Below are 247 nucleotides of genomic sequence, written 5' to 3'. Positions count from 1 at the left end.
CCATTCTCCCAGGATAGGAACAAGTATCTCCTCAAAAACATCCCCTCAGTGCTTTCAGAGTGCAGCTACTAGGTGTTTCTGATGGTCACTTTGTATGTGTGAAGTCATTACTTTGGTGAACATTGTGCCTTGTGCATTTAAAATATTGGATGGATGACTGTGTATTTGTGCAGAAATAAAATGGCAATTACAGAAATTCAGTAACATCAAAGTTTATGTGTTATGTACAGAAAGACATCTCCCACAG

The sequence above is a fragment of the Ammospiza nelsoni genome, chromosome 1 (genome assembly GCF_027579445.1).
Source record: "Ammospiza nelsoni isolate bAmmNel1 chromosome 1, bAmmNel1.pri, whole genome shotgun sequence".
Classification (NCBI taxonomy): domain Eukaryota; kingdom Metazoa; phylum Chordata; class Aves; order Passeriformes; family Passerellidae; genus Ammospiza; species Ammospiza nelsoni.
Note: the sequence above shows the minus strand (reverse complement) of the source record.